The 16,195-nt window shown below is 37.4% G+C and overlaps 1 pseudogene; it reads right to left on the reverse strand.

The window, feature by feature from the left end:
* Positions 1-11,396: 11,396 nt before the first annotated feature.
* On the reverse strand, positions 11,397-12,080 carry LOC117694910 (large ribosomal subunit protein eL8 pseudogene; annotated as a pseudogene).
* Positions 12,081-16,195: the final 4,115 nt, after the last annotated feature.

Genomic DNA, 16,195 nt, shown 5'->3' on the forward strand with positions numbered 1-16,195 from the left:
TTAAGCATGTTTGCTTTCCTTTAGCTCCACTGCTTTTTCCCCTCTATAGTGAAATCCTGAACAATTCTTGAAATATTTTATCTCAAGATATCCTTAAGTATGTTATTTTTGTAGTTCAGGCTACTTATCCTTAATATTTACAAACCTAGATGTGGCATTGGAAACTTTCGTTAGTGTAATATTTTAAAATTTGTAGTCTTTGTCATGAGAGTTAATATTATTGGTTGTGCTTTTTACTTTTTAAATTTTCTTCTATATTTTGGGGTGATTTGAGAGATGATATGTAGGCAAAATTCTATTTCACTATCTTCAACTGAAAGTCATGAGACATTTTGCCTTTTAACAATTGCTTTTTGAAATAGGTTCATTGCCAAGTTCAAAAATGAGAATAAATTAATTCATAAAAAGAGTTACAATAGTTTACATAAGATGGTACAAGTACCCACCCACCCCCAAAATAAAATGAAGCCCTCAAGTTCAAGGGTCATTTGTTGTCCACCTACTAGATATTATTTGGGACAATTAACCCTTATATAAATGATGGGGCAAAAGTAGAAATGAAGGCAAAATAGAAAAAGAATGAGATATTGCAAATGTCAATGTCACTTTTATTTTCTCAGAAGAAGGGATAAGATGAGAGCTGTGCCCAAGCTTTGTGAATACATGGCTTGCACTGAGCTCAGAGTATTTTTTATCTAACTTTCCTAGGCCCAGTCCTAGAAACTTCTAGCCTCTAAAGAAGAATCTAATCTTCTCTAAGTCTGGACCTTGAAGGCTTCAGCTTCCAGCTTATGTCTGCTAACCTAGACCTAGAATGCTTTAGCCTCCAAGACTTACTGCTGAATAAACTTACTCTTTCTAGATCTTTCTGAACTCTGACTAGTTCATTCAACTCAGCTATTCTGGTTCAAACTCCTCTTATCTCTGACTAAATTTTTCTGCTTGGAAAAAATGCCTTTCAACTCTATAAACTGAATCGCACTGACTGCAGTTGTAGAGATAATCCCCTATAAGCAGTACCTGTCAATAAAACAGCCTATGCTCAATGAGCTGAGGCAGGAAATAGGATGTTAACATTGGAAAGAAAAGAGAGGGCTCTGAGAAATAGTGAGAGGAATGGGGAATTCACCCAGGAACACTGACGAAACAGCTGGGGGAGATGGTCATAAACTAGAAGGAAGCTGAGCTGAGTATAGAATAAGGAGGAAATTCACCCTGGACACGGAAGCATGAAGTTAAGGAGGGGTAAATAACTAGATGGAAGACATGGAATAGTTCAAATGGGTTAAGTAAGTTACAAACTAGTCAGAAAATGAGCTAAAGCTTATGGCCTAGGCATTTATTAATAAATAATTAGTTTCAAAGAAATTCTTGGTGCAGAGGACAGGCAAGAGTAAAAACAGATTTAATTCTAATTTTTTACATGTACTGACTTCAGGAACTGAAAGGATCTGAACAGAACTGCACCAAACTCAACTGAACCACACCCAATTCAACTGCATTGAGCTGAACGAACTCCACCTCTCTCTCTGCTCTTAAGTAGTCTCTATTTCCTGTCTGTTCTCATGAGAGTTGGGTGTATCCTATCTCTGACTCATTCTGTCAAATCTTTCTATGATCATAATTTTGTCTTCCCCTCAACTGGATGTCATTGTTTGGAATTAAAGTTGTGTACTAAGGGTATTTCTATATTCCAGCAGGATCACACCGACTTAGGTTTTTGAATTTGATCCCTTTTCAGAGTAGACATGTTACAAATTTTACAACAAGGCAAAGTGTACACAGTATGGAGCAAAACTGTAATATAAAGTCATATCAAAGTTTAAACTAGTTCATTAATCTAATTTTACACTTTTTATTTTATTTTATTTTCCAAGCCTTCTTCCACAAACACATACATACTCAAACTGATGGATATTTAGTTGCTGTTACTTTCTTAGATGTGTCTTCACAACCATAAGAAATAACCCAGACAGGATTAAAGTATAATAGTTCCAAAGGAATCAATAGGCTTTACTGCTTTGATTATCATCTTTCATGTTAAACAGTTTTCAATACTTTTAAAGAAAGGATTGCCCCAGTAACCTCTGCAATCTATGTTTTAATAATCATTAATTAATTAATTAATTAATTATACTGGTTCCTCCTATGCTGAGTAGGTAGAAGTTGGGACTAAGTGCTCTGGTTTTATATATTTATTTGGTGTGTTCAAGTAAAATTTAAGAAAATTATCTACTATGTAGTTTTGTTTTCAGAAAAGAAAAGGCAGCTTATAGCATTCACACAGCTGTAGGCTATTAAAACATAACAGACTGCAATAAAAATAAATTCTGACATTGAACACAGTGCTTTAAAATTTTGCTTTGATTGTGCCTACTAATACACAATTATTTAAAAATTATGCACCAAGTAAGCTGAAGCCAATGGTTAATTTTAAAATGTTTGTGAATAACATACTGCATTCTACTATTTATTCAAACTATGTTAAGAACATTGTTCAGACATCAATAAAAACAACACATAGAAATAAAAAAAAAGATTCACTGGAACTCAATGTAGGAAATTGTTAAATGAATTTTTAAAAAACCTATGGACTCTCCCATAAGGACTTTTATTCAGATGCTGCTTCATAAATGTATCTGATTCTCCCATTTTCCTACTTCTCTATAAAATATTTATACAGTTTTGATTTTGCTCATCAAAATTTTTATGTTTAAATTTAGTTATCTCTAAGGAATTTAAAACTAAAGTTCTTCTTTAGGTAAATCCTCATGATCAAGCTCTAAACAAAACACAACAGGCAAAGTGCTACCAATGAGCACATATGCACAGCTCACAAATGAAAATTGCTAGTAAATTGTCATATATTCAAACAACTGAGTATTTTGGTAGCATGTGGCATACTCTTGTTCCACTTAAAAATTCTTAGTTTTCCATCCAGTATTTCTGCAAGTACAAAATACTTATAGAAACACTTCCCTTTCCCATTATACCAATGTATACATTCTCCTGGCATGGCCTCTTTTGAAAGATGGTGTAAGAATCATCATTAATTTATTTTGAATTCACTGTAGACCTAACAGGGTTGAGGGTTTGTTTCTTTCTTTGTTTTGAGATAGGGTCTCTCTATAAAGATCGGGAAGATACAGAATTAACTATGTTAACCAGACTTGCCTTGAACTCACATACCTGACTGCATCTGCTTCTCCAGTGAGTGGTACAATTAAAGGCATATGCTACCACACCTGATCTCAAAGAAAGCTTTTGAATTTGGAAAATTAAAACCATATGCTTCATGTATAAAGCTGTATGAAATGACCAATGACTTTATTTCAGTGATGAGGATCAAATTCAGCTCATCATTTATACTAGACAAGAGTCATACAACTAAGCTAGATCCTTATCCTAAACTTAAATTGGATCCATTGGTTTTTTTTTTTTTGACAGAATTTCACTTATCTCAGAATCAATATATAAACAAAGGTGAACTTGAATTTCTGGTCCTCCTGTCAACAACTGCCAAGTGTAAGTATTGTGTGTGCAACCTAATCAAGCCATGTTCTTTTTGTACTGATATTTAATACATGTTCTGTTTTTAATTGGATATTTTATTTATTTACATTTCAAATGTTATTCCCTTTCCTGGTTTCCTCTCCAGAAACCCCTTATGACATCCTTTTTCCCCCTACTGCACCCACCCACTCCCAGCTTATGACCCTGGCATTGCCCTACACCGGGGCATTGAGTCTTCACAGGACCAAGGGCCTCTCCTTTTATTGATGTTCGAAAAGACTGATATCTGCTACATATGTTGCTGGAGCCATGGGTCCCTCCATGTATACTCTTTGGTTGGTGGTTTAGTCCCTGGGAGCCCCAAGGGTCTGGTTGGTTGATATTGTTGTTCTTCATATGGGTTGCAAACACCTTCTTCTCCTTCAGTCCTTTCTCTAACTCTTCCACTGGGTATCTCTACTAAGTTCATGTTCTTTTGATTATGATTCAACACTATTAAATTATAGTTTGCTCTCAATGCACGAACAATAGCAATTCATTTTTAAATTTTATTTTATATTTTATTTACATTTAAGATGCCATCCCCTTTCTACATTTCCCCTCCCTAGAACACCCCTATCCCATGCCCCCCCCTTCTTTTTGCTTTTATACGATTTTTTAAAAATGCTAATCAAAGGATTTATAAGTTTGGTAATGCTCAATCAGAAGTGTAACCCAATACCCAACCTAGATATAAAAACTATCTTTGACTGGTGGAGACATGTGAACATCTGCCTCCATGCCCCCTCTCTCTTTCTCTCTCTCATCACCTAGCTTCTTCTCTTCTTCATCTTATCTCCTTGCTCCATCTCTTCCTCTCAGTACTCCTTCCCACTTAGCTCCTCCTACATATCACTCTTCCTGTTAAAGTAAAACTTTTCTCTCAAAATACAATTAAAGCATACTTTTTCCTAAGTGTACCAGTGATGTACAAGATAGTCCTAATACCCAGTCCATCATTTTGTTGACTAACCAAAACCTTTGTCATCTCTTCTAACTAAAACACTTACTTTTGATCCTGGCTTTTTGGCTTTAGAATGAATGTCAGCTGAAAACCATCTACTCAGATCTTTTCTCTCAAAGTAAATAGCCAGGATTGGCTATGAGACTATAGGTCTTCAACCCCATCAGAAATCCAGAATGACTGAGTTAACTGAAGTTATGGGAAGCACTAAACATAACTTCTAAAACTTAGCCAATTTATAGAGACTGCTGAACACCTGAAAAGCCCCTATACTACCGAACGTTGGAGCATCAAATCTTCAGCCTTCTGGCCCAGAATCATCTGACAGACCTTAGTGATGCAGGATTATTAAGGGCTGATTACTCTGTCTAGGCAGATATAATCAGTCGACTATTTTGCATGTGTGTCCTTTTCTGGACAGTAATTTGTCTGTAGATGGAGAGAGGCAATTCTTGCCTAGTGGCTGTCACCACACAACTGGAGTATCTCCAAGGATGCTCAATTTCTTCTTAGAATCCACGACAGGAAGCTGTCAGGAGCAGACAGGGCTCTAATCAAAATGAACATTAATATATAAATATTTGTAGCGCCAGTTCTATGGACTTCTGATGTTTTGAAAACCAACTATCCATGTAAGGTAACCTGGACTGTTGTCTGTTCACTCTTCTCAGTTATTTCTAAATAAAATATGGAAAACACCCTAACAATAAACTCAAAACCATGCATTTGCTATAGTCCCTTAACTCATAGGTTAACCGTCCCAAATCAGTTAAAAAAGTTAAAAAAGGGCTGGGTCTAGGCCTTGTATTCCTAAATGTGTTATACAGGCACAGTGCCCATGATAGTATCAATATTCATCTCATTTTTATATTAATAAGAGGCTCGTACCAATGAAAACCTTAAATTTGAAATCAAAGTAAAATTTGTACCATTTAAGAAATTATAACTTCATCTTGATAATAATTATACACATTTCTACCAATAGGTTATGGGTATGCAATAAGTCCTAGCTAATCCCCCCTGTTCCAACAAAACCACTACTTTTTCCTAGAAAGACAGACCATTATTACCCACATTAGTCCCCAAGCTCAGTGAATAGGGGCACTGACTCTTCTTTAACTTCTTCAAGCTGATTAAGGGAGTTGAGATTTTAGAAGAAGGTTGGGGGGAAGAGTAAGTTGATAAGCCTCTGACACTGTGTCTTCACTGAATCCAGATGGAATTCCAGGACATTGGAGGTTTGGGCAGGTCTGCTCAGTATGCTTGATGAGTAGATACACCAAGGCTGTGTATTCTGCAATATACAATTCTCAGAACAAGTTTTAGTATCAAGAACCACCCCCCCAGGGGGCTGACATTTTTTTAAAAAGATGTTGGTTCTGACAACTTTTTTTTTCACTTGTTAAAATTGGTTGTAGTATTTACGTTTCAGATTTTATTCTCTTACCCTACTTCCTCCCACCACCCAGAAACATCCTATCCCATCCCCCTCCTCATGCTTCTATGAGGCAGTGACCGCACCTACCTCCCTCACTATCCCCTCCCCCCGCTCACATTCCCCCCCCACTCTGTGTTCATTTTTTTTATGGGACCAGGAAACTCCTCTCCCACCTATATCTGACAAGGCCATCCTCCCTACCTATACATCTGGAGTCTTGGGTCCCTCCCTATGTGTTCCCAGGCTGGTGGTTTAGACCCTGAGGGGCTCTTGTTGTTTGGTATTGTTGCTTTTTACCTGGGGTCACTAACCCTTTCTGCTCCTTCAGTCCTCTCACTAAGTTCTCCATTGGGAAACCCCTGATCATATCAGTGGTTAACTGTGAGCATCGTCCTCTGAGTGTGTTAGTCTTTGGCTGACCTCTAAGGAGACAGCTATATCATGTTCCTCACATTATGCACTTCCAGCCATCCACATCAGTGTTTAGCTTAGGTGGCTGTACATGGGATGAATACCCAGGTGGAATGGTCTTCTGATGGCCCCTCCTTCAGTTTCTATTCCATGTTTTGTTTCCCTATTTGCTCCCTTGAGCATTTTTGTTTCTCGTTCTAAGTAGAACTGAGGCATCCCCTCTTGGTCTTCCTTCTTGAGTCTTTGATAATCCAAGCTTTTGGGCTAACATCAGTGGAGATATGTTTGTGTAGCTACCTTCTTTTACAGTTTTGGAAGATTACTTTCTTGCTTTTTCTAGGTTGTAGTTTCCCTCCTTGTGTTGGAGTTTTCCACCAATTATTCTTTGAAGTGCTGGATTTGTGTTGAGATACTGTATAAATTTGGATTTGTCATGGAATATTTTGGTTTCTCCATCAATAATGATTGAGAGTTTTGCTGGGTATAGTAGTCTGGGCTGGCATTTGTGTTCTCTTAGAGTCTGTATGATATCGGTCCAGGATCTTCTGGCTTTTATGGTCTCTGGTGAGAAGTCTGGTGTAATTCTTATAGGTCTGCCTTTATATGTTACTTTGCCTTTTTCCCTTACTGCTTTTAGTATTTTTTCTTTGTATTGTACATTTGATGTTTTGACTATTATATGGCGGGAAGTATTTCTTTTCTGGTCTAAACTATTTGGAGTTCTGTAGGCTTCTTGTATATTTATGGACATCTCTTTCTTTAGGTTTGGGAAGTTTTCCTCTATAATTTTGTTGAGGATATTTACTGGTCCTTTAAGTTGGGTGTCTTCCCCCTCATCTATGCCTATTATCCTTAGGTTTGGCCTTCTCATTGTGTCTTGGATTTTCTTGTATATTTTGGGTTAGTAGCTTTTGTATTTTGCATTTTCTTTGACAGTTGTGTCAATGTTTTCCATGGTATCATCTTCACATGAGATTCTCTCTTCCATCTCTTGTATTCTGTTGGTGACACTTGTGTCTATGACTCCTGATCTTTTTTTTAGGTTTTCTATCTCCAGGGTATTGTCCCTTTGTGATTTCTTTATTGTTTCTACTTCCATTTTTAGATTCTGCATGGTTTTGTGTAATTCCTTCTCCTGTTTGGTTGCATTTTCTTGCAATTCCTTAAGGGATTTTTGTGTTTCCTCTTTAAGGGTTTCTATCTGTCTACCAGTGCTCTCCTTAAGTTCTTTGAGAGTGTTATTTATGTCTTTCTTAAAGCCCTCTATCATCATCATGAGAAGTGATTTTAATTCTGATTCCTGCTTTTCTGGTGTGATGGGGTATTCAGGGCTTGCTCTGATGGGGGAGCTGGGTTCTGATGATGCCATGTAACTTTTGTTTCTGTTGCTTACGTTCTTGCTCTTGCCTTTTGCCATCTGGTTAACTCTAGTGCTGCCTGTACTTGCTGTCTCTGACTGAAGCCTGTCTTTCCAGTTATCTAGCTTGTGTCTGATCTCCTAGGGGTCCAGATGTCTCTGTGATCTTTTCCAGCTGCACTGATTACAGTGGTACCTCTAGGATGCCTCAGGATATGGTGCCTCCAAGGCAGCAGTCCAGCTAGGTGTTTGCTGTTCTGGATGCAGTGTGTTCTCTAGAATATCTCAGAATATGTTGTCTGACGCTCTGAGTTCAGTTGTTCCTCTGTGGCTCTGGGTTGAGTAGACCTTTCAGTATGTCTCAGGTGGAATCTGGGGTCCACACAACAGCAGACCTGGCAGAGGTCTGATCCAGGCCTCAGATCCGAGAGAACTAGTTTCTAAGACACTGTCCAAGTTAGAACGCTTGGGATCCCTGCTTCCTCTGGGTTCTTGGAGGTTGGGGACAGAGCTGCCACCCAAGATCTGCTCAGTGCTCTGGCCCAGACCGGAAGGAACCAGTGTTCTGGGCCGGGAGTGACTTCCTGGGTCCTTGTGGGTCCCAGTTACTCCCTGTTTAGGGAGGGCCCTGCTGTCTGCTTACCTAAGATACTGCCTAAGTTAGAGTGCCTGGGATCCTGGCTTCCTCTGGGTTCTTGGAGGTTGGGGGCAGAGCTGCCACCCAAGATCTACTAAGTGCTTTGGCCCAGACCTGAAGGGAACAATAGCAATTCTTAAAAACGAGCTTGTATAGTTTAAAATTTGCTTTCAAATTTGTGATAGAAGAAAGAAAAGAAAAAAAAAATCAATGTGAAATATGTTTCATGTTTTAATTAATTAAAATATTTGAATAAAGTTCTTGGTAGATGTTGAACATTTCTGGGCCTGAGACATTTCAGGTATCCTCATGCAGAATCCTGGCTAAAATAGAAAAAAACAAACAAACAATATGTTTCTATTTCATTTTATCCCGGGTATTTTTGTTGCTAATTGTTTATTTTGGTTGTTTCTTTCTTTTTTAGGGTAGAGGACCACATGTTCTCTATATATAGCTTTGGCTGGTCTGGAAATTACTGTGTCGACCAGGCTGGCCTTAAACTCACAGAGATATTCCTAACTCTGTATCCTGAGTGCTGAGGTTAAAGGCAAGTATCACCATTTCTGGCTTAGTCTAGTGTTTTAAGCACCTATTAAATTTAGATGTTGAAAAGGTTTTCTATACATTGGCTTTATTATTCTGTGATTTGTTGGATTCTTTTTCTCTATGCTTTGGCATTTTTCATTAACTAGTAGAATTAAATCATATAATAAATCTACAGGAAGTTTATTTTGGAAATTTCAGGGTGCTGGCAAGACTCAGCTGTTCATCTTCCCTCAATGGTCATTTTAACCCATTTAACAGGGTACTTTAAATATGTTGACAACTACTGATGAGTTAATATAAAAATAACATGGGTGGATATGTAGATATATATTTGAGTAAACTGTAGGTTCATCTTAAAAGATTATTTATCAATGAAAAAACTCAGCAAATGAGAAATATTAGAATACTTTACAGGATAAAGCATAATTGTACAAATGCAGCAAACCACATGTTTAATTCTAAAACACTTAAAGCCTTCTCATTGAAAGCTAGATCTCTGTAAGTTTTTACACTGTAGTCATGGTTTTAAATAATTTAGTCATCCCAATTAAGAAAAAAAGCTTACGATAGGATGATCAATGTCTTTCTTCTTTTATTATTTAGTTGAGAATATGTTTAGTCTAGAAACTTAAAAATCTATTCAGCAGGAATAATTCCACAAAATTTACAGCATACATTCTTTTTAAAAAGAATTTTTATTTTTTGAAATTAAAATACACATGTCATTTTTCTCTTCCCTTCCCTTCCTCAAAATTGTTCCATATACCCTCTCCTTGTTATCTTTCTAATTATATGCCACTAATGTCATGCATTGTTATAGTGGTTATTGATGATGATGGTGGTGGCATGTGTGTGTTTGTGTGTGTATGTGTCTGTTTGTGTGCATACATTCTTAAGGGCATATGTAAAACATGGTCAGTCTGTATGATGTTACATTTATATATGATTTTTGGACTGAGCACTTTATATTGAATAACAGATTTATGTGTCCTTCTCTAGGAAAGACTATTTTTCCAGCTCAAAGCACTCCTTTGTTGACTATAGTTTCTTGTGTAGATTGAGCCTCCTGGAAACTCTCCTATTCACATTAGTGCATATATTTTTGCTCTTGCTCAACTCCTAATTAAGTAGTCATAAGGCTAAGACTTCATAGGTGTAGGCTGTAACAACCCTGGAAGACACACTGTCATAAAACTCCCAGATTCTTTGGTTGTTACATGCTTTCTGTCCCCACTTCTACAATGTTCCCCAAGCCTTAACTAAATCTTAACTATGGGAGTATTTCATAGATATATCCATTGGACTGGCCTCTGCAATTCTTCCTTTTGATTGGCTGTTCTTCTCTTATGTTTTCTGTCAATTGCAATGAGAAGTTTCCTTGATGAATGGTAAGGTAAAGTTTATATGTGAGAATAAGGATAGATGTTTAGAAAGCAGTTACAGATTACACTAGTTTAGTAATCTGGCAGTTGTAGGATCTCCTCCAAGACTCATGACTACACTAGCTCTGAATATTTTGCAAGGATTCCAGTACTAGGAATAAGGTCTGTGCTCTGGCAGGGTTTCAAATCCAATTAGAAAACTGTTGCTTACTGCTAAGGTATGTGTATTACTACTGCATTCTTTGATTTATCTTGTCATCCTAGTCATTGTTGTGTTTTACAGGCATCATATCTGGGTAGGACTATTGGTTGCTTCCTGCCTTTGGAAACTTGCATGGCATATACTGACACCAGGAAATTTATTCAGGTCAGTTCCTGCTCAGTGGCTTCTAGAACCTGTGTCAAATGAGTATGAGGTCTTCAGCAACAGTGACTTAGTTCTTACCTCCAGGAAGAAACCAAGGTCAATAACAACAGCCTGTAATGTTTTTTGGGAGTCTTTTAGACAACCTCGACCAACAACTTAAAAGATGGCTTCTCATATCTGATGTTGTATTTTTGTTTTATTTTTTGTTTGTCTTGTCTTGTTTTATTTCAGAGTCTTTTGTTCTTGGAGGGAGAACATCATCAGCCCAGATAGGAAATTTTCATTTAAACTATATATGTATATTCATATTCTGGCTTTTGTACATTATAGGTATTTTAGATATATAATTAATAACTGTAATTCCTGGTGACTTTTTCCAACATCCTTACTAATATTTTCCCATCCTTCCTCCATATTTATCTTCCCATTCCCAAAGAAGAGCCACTTCCTATTTTCCCACTCCCCTGGTTAGATCTTATACTCTGCTGTTTCCATCTCTTGCTACCCAACCGAGGCAAGCTGTCCCCCTTTTATTGTCCTTGTTTCTGCTTTTACTCAAGTATCTGTACTCACATCTGAAGATTTAAAGCTAAGAACCTCAGATGAGAGAAACCATTATTTATTCTGGATCTGAGTTACCTTACTCAATATATTTCTAGTTTCAGCCATTTACCTAGAATGATCATGATTTTTTTTTAATTTTGTAATTATATTTATGTTCAGAAAACTTAGCAGTATACACTTAACCCATTTTAGTGTCAAGTTCTCTAGCCTTTGCCTTTACCAGCTTGGCAATGTGAGCCACAGACTTAGGATCCAGGACATTGCCTCCCCAGTGGCAGCAGATCTCATTCCATCTATCATTATAATTGGTCTTAATAGCTTCCACCAGCTTAGCCAGAGCACCTTTGTTTTCTCTGGGAAGGCAATGAGAAAGAATTTGTTAGAGTTAACCTGTGTGAAGGCAACAATGGTGCATGTCTTCCTGTGGACCAGGTGCCCCAGTATGGTCTTTTCCTTGATGATGCAGTAGGGCACGCCACATTTTTCCATACAAGGCAGTCAGGAAAACCACAAGCTCAGTGGAGTTTTCATCATGGGCAATCACCACCATATGAGCCTTTTTGTTCTCCACCATGGTAGTGACTGTATTAACTCCTGGTTGGAAGATAGGTGGTCTCTTACTAGGGATGTCCCCTTTGCCAGCAACTTTATTCTCAGCAAGGGCCAGTAGCCTTTGCTTCTTTTCTTGCTTTATCTCTGGCCTATAGTTGTGGGCCAGCTTAAGAAACTGAGTAGGTATTTGCCTGTTCTGGGCCTGGGTGATCTGACTAATGGCAGAAGGTACTTTGAGCGGCTTATATAGGATGGCTCTTTGCTGCTGCAGCCAGATGTAGCAGGGCCATTTGACAAAGCGTGTTTTCATTTTTTTTTTTTTACAGATGAATAATACCATAATTTTATTATATACTTATGGTGCCTTTGAAGGACATTTAGGTTATTTCAATTTCCTAGCTATTGTGAATAGAGAATCAATGCACATGTCCGAACAAGTATCTTTGAAATGGGATGCCAAGTTTTTGTGAATATGTCAACAAAGCAGCTGGGTCATATAGGAGATTTATTTTTAGATTTTTGAGAATTTTCCACACTGATTTCCAGAATGGTTGAACCAGTTTGCAACTCCACTAAAAGTGCATTAGGGTCCCCATTTCCCCACACCATCTCCAGCATTTGTTGTAGGTTGTTTTGCTGATCTGACTAGGGTAAACAAAATTGCAGACTTGTTTTGCATTTTTATTTTGTGGCCATTATTTTCAGACCCTTAAAAACTCTCTGTTTAGGACTCAGGCCCATTTTTCAATGGATGGCTTATTTTTGATTCTTTGTTTTGTTTTGCATTCTTTATATACTCTGTATGTTAACCATTTCAGCTGTATAGCAGGAAATGATTCTCTCCTATTTTGTGCTCTTCACCCAGGTTATTGTTTGTTTGTTTGTTTGTTTGTTTGCTTGTTTTTGTTTCTACATGTGATGTGCAAGACAGTGATGTTTGATTGTGATTGCATTGAGTCTGTACAAAGATTTTGGTAAAATATTTAGTTTCACAATGATAGTTCTACTAATACATGAGCATTGGCTTTTTGTGTGTGTGTTATTTTCTATTTCTTCAGAAGTTTAAATATTTCATTTTAAAGGTACTTAACCTTCTTTATTATATTGATTCTTAGATTTATTAAGGGTACTGTGAATGGGAATGTGCTCTTTGTCTCTTTCCTTGTATATTTGTTCTTGGTATATAGGAAACATATTGATTTGTACAAGTTGGTTTTACATCCTGCCACACTGTTGAATTTGTTACGATTTTTAGAATTTTTCTGGTAGAATTTTAGGAATCTAATTTGTAATATCGTGAACAATGTGACTTCTTATTTCTACTTGTATCACTTTATTTTGGTACATCTGCCTTATTGCTTCAGATAGTACTTTGAGCACAATATTGGAAATACATAGGGCTAGATGACAGCTCTTCCTCATTCATAACTTCAATCAGATTACTTCAGAATTTTCTCCAATTAGGATGATATTTGCTATGGTTTGCTCATTATATAAAATTTATTGTGTTGATGTATGTTCCTCCAGTTCTACATTTTCTAGGACCTTTATCATGAAGGCATGTTAAATTTTGTTAAACGCAGATTGTTTTGTTGCACCTACTGAAATGACCATGTGGTTTTTGTCTTTTAATTTCATTTATGTGGCTTCTTACATTTATTGACTTGTATATCTTGAACTGTCCCTGCATTTCAGAAATAAAACTAAGTTGATCATGGTGAATAATCTTTTTAATATATATCAGTATTCTGTTTAATAGCATTTTATCTCTCAGTTTTCAATCTATGTTCACCAGGGATATTGGCCTGTAGTTTCATTTTTGTTGAATTATTTTTTTTTGGGGGGGGGCAAAGTGTGTGAGAGTGATACAGACATCATAAAAGGGGAATCCAAGAATGGGAGTGCTCCTGTTTTTATTTAAAACATAGTTTTACATCAGAAGTCCACAGAATTGACGTGGAATATCTTGGTTCCTCCATCTATGGTAATTGAGAGTTTTGCTAGATATAGTAGCCTGGGCTGGCATTTGTGTTCTCTTAGGGTCTGTATGACATCTGTCCAGCATCTTCTAGCTTTTATAATATCTGGTGAGAAGTCTGGTGTCATTCTGATAGGTCTGCCATTATATGTTACTTGGCCTTTCTCCCTTACTGCATTTAATATTCTTTCTTTGTTTTGTGAACTTGGTGTTTTGATTATTATGTGATGGGAGGTATTTCTTTTCTGGTCTAGTCTATTTGGCATTCTATAGGCTTCTTGTATATTTATGGGCATCTCGTTCTTTAGGTTAGGGAAGTTTTCTTCTATAATTTTGTTGAAGATATTTATTGGCCCTTTAAGTTGGTAATCTTCACTCTCATCTATACCTATTATCCTTAGGTTTGGTCTCATTGTGTCCTGGATTTCCTGGAAATTTTGTGTTAATAACTTTTTGCATTTTGCCATTTCTTTGACAGTTGTGTCAATATTTTCTATGGTATCTTCTGCATCTGAGATTCTCTCTTCTATCTCTTGTATTCTGTTGGTGATGCTTGTGTCTATGACTCCTGATTTTTTTTTCTAGGTTTTCTATCTCCAGAGTAGTCTCCCTTTGTGATTTCTTGATTGTTTCTACTTCAATTTTTATGTCCTGAATAGTTTTGTTCAATTCCTTCACCTGTTTGATCATGTTCTCTTGTAATTCTTTAAGGGATTTTTGTGTTTCCACTTTAAAGGCTTCTACCTATTTACCTGTGTTCTCCTCAAATTCTTTGAGAGTGTTATTTATGTCCTTCTTAAAGTCTTTTATCATCATCATTAGAAGTGATTTTTAAATCTGAATCTTACATTCCTAGTGATATGGGGAATTCAGGACTTTCTAGTGTGGGAGAACTAAGTTCTAATGATGCCAAGTACACTGGGTTACTGATGCTTATGTTCTTGTGTTTGCTTTTTGCCATCTGTATCTCCTTAGTGCTACCTGCCCTGTCCCTGACTGGAGCCTGTCTTTTCTATTATCTTGGTCGTATCAGAACTTTGTGGGGTGGGTATAACTACTGGGGTAAGAGCTGGGGCACAAAATCTGCTCAGTGCTCAAGCACAGACAGGATACTGCCCAGTTTAGAGCTCTGGGAGACCCATTTCCTTTAGGTTCTTAGAGATTGGGGGAAGAGCTGCTGCCTAAGATCTGTTCGGTGCTCTGGCCCAGGCCAAAGGGAACCAGTGCTCTGGCCTGGGAGTGACTTCCTGGGTCCTTGTGGGTCCTAGTTACTCCCTGTTTGTGGTGAACATTGCTGTCTGCTTATCTAAGATAGTGCCTGGGTTAGATTTCCTGGAAGCCTCACTTCCTCCGGGTTCTGTGTGACTGGGGGCAGAGCTGCCGCCCAGGATCTGCCTTCTGTCATGTGTCTTAACCTAAAAATTAATTAGATTCTTTTAGGTTTGCCAAATCAATTAAGTGCAGATTTTGAAGTATTCCTTTATAATCTTTTTATATTTTTTTAGTGCTTCTTGTAATGACTTCCTTCTCATTTTTTATTCTGCTAATAATTGTGATCTCTTTCATGCTTTTGGGGTAGTTTCCCCCAAAAGTCTGCATTTGATCTGGTCAAAGAAGCAGCTATCAGATTCATTGAACCTTTGGATTTTTTCTGTTGTTGTTTCCAATTTCATTAGTTTCTTCTATGACTTTTATGAGTTTTATTATTTCTTGCTATGCAGTATGTTAGGATTCACTTTGTTCTTATCTTTCCACATTTTTGGGTTGCATCGAGTCATTTATTTTTGCTCTTTCTGTCTTTTTAAAACCAGATCCATTGAAACTAATAGAAGAGAAGTTGGGGAAGACCCTCAAATACTTAGGCACAGGGGAAAAGTTTCTGAACAGAACACCAATGGCTTATGATCTAAGATCAAGAATTGACAAATGGGACCTCATAAAATTGCAAAGCTTCTGTAAAGCAAAGGACACTGTCAATAGGACAAAATGGCAACCAACAGATTGGGAAAAGATCTTTACCAATCCTACATTCAATAGAGGGCTAATATCCAAGATGTACAAAGAACTCAAGAAATTAGACGCCAAACAACAAAATAACCCCATTAAAAATGGGGTACAGAGCTAAACAAAGAATTCTCAACAGAGGAAACTTGAATGGCTGAGAAGCACCTTAAGAAATGCTCCACATCCTTAGTCATCAGGGAAATGCAAATCAAAACAACCCTGAGATACCACCTCACACCAGTCAGAATGGCTAAGATCAAAAACTCAGGTGATGGTAGATGCTGGCGAGGATGCGGAGAAAGAGGAACACTCCTCCATTTTTGGTCAGTTTGCAAGCTGGTACAACCGCTCTGGAAATCAGTCTGGCGTTTCCTCAGAAAATTGGACATAGCATTACCTGAGGACCCAGCTATACCACTCCTGGGCATATACCCAGAAGATGC

Source organism: Arvicanthis niloticus, chromosome X, assembly GCF_011762505.2.
Source record: "Arvicanthis niloticus isolate mArvNil1 chromosome X, mArvNil1.pat.X, whole genome shotgun sequence".
NCBI classification, from domain to species: domain Eukaryota; kingdom Metazoa; phylum Chordata; class Mammalia; order Rodentia; family Muridae; genus Arvicanthis; species Arvicanthis niloticus.